Source organism: Nothoprocta perdicaria, unplaced genomic scaffold (assembly GCF_003342845.1).
Source record: "Nothoprocta perdicaria isolate Ctin4 unplaced genomic scaffold, notPer1 scaffold_511, whole genome shotgun sequence".
NCBI classification, from domain to species: Eukaryota; Metazoa; Chordata; class Aves; order Tinamiformes; family Tinamidae; genus Nothoprocta; species Nothoprocta perdicaria.
The window spans coordinates 20,194-21,230 of NW_020455768.1; positions in this window are offsets into that span (position 1 = coordinate 20,194).

Genomic DNA, 1,037 nt, shown 5'->3' on the forward strand with positions numbered 1-1,037 from the left:
GTGGTTCGGAGCGCGGTGCGGCCGCTGGAATGCGGACAGCGCTGCCCCCCGCCCCGGGCACCAACCCCGGCGAGGCACCGACGGGGCAGCCAGGGCTGCGGGGCTGTGACGCCGCGCGCGCGGGAGGCCTGTCACCCGCTGCAAGGGGCCGGGGGTGAACAGCCGCCCGAGAAGACACTAAGACAGCGTTAGGCCTTGCCGACTGTTATTGGGCAAGCACTGCCCTGACTCGGAGGAGTGAAGCCCTCTGCATTCGTGACCCTCTTCCAGGCAGTGCTGCTCCCCTAATCCCTCTGCTCCAGTTTTTCCAGTTGTTTCTGGATGTTTCCGGGCAGCTCGGGATTGGTGAAATACTCTGAAATGACGGAAAAGGGTGAGAGAGGATCCCCTTCCGCACCCTGGCACGGAAAGCCCCGGGGGCAGCCGTGGTGCATCCTGGCTGCTCCCCAACACCGTAACTGCCCCCATGGAACCGGGACCCCTGCAGTGAGGGTGTTGGGCAGCCGTGCTCCCCGGCTGTGCGGAGGGACAGCCGTTGCCCACCTGGGTGTTTCATCTAAATAACTCCCCTCTCACCTGCCGCAAACTCCAGCGTGTTGTCAGGTCTCTTCAACATCACCTCTCTGGAAAGAGCAAAAAAAAAAAAAACACCTGGAAAATCGGGACAGAATCGGGGAATTGGCCTTGTGTCCGCGGGACCGGCAACCGCCGTTGAAGCCGGTGTGTGCCAGCGTTCCCTTGGCTCTGCGCTCCGGCGGGGCTGTGCCCGGGGTGGGGAGCAGCGTGGGGGACACGGCACCCTCCGCGTGCCGCCTGCCCCGGCCTACCTGAGGAACCCCCGCAGCAACAGTCGCACGGCGGGCTGTGAGCGCAGGTACCTCTCGCTGGCCAGGCGGCTGTCACACTGGGGGGGAGCAGAGGCAGGGCTGGGTGTCACCGGTGTCACCCAGCGGGTGCCCCCCCACGCCCCCCCGCGAGGGTGCAGGGTGGGCAGCACCCAGCAGGCCCCGCCGGGTGTACCCATGTGTGTGTGTGTG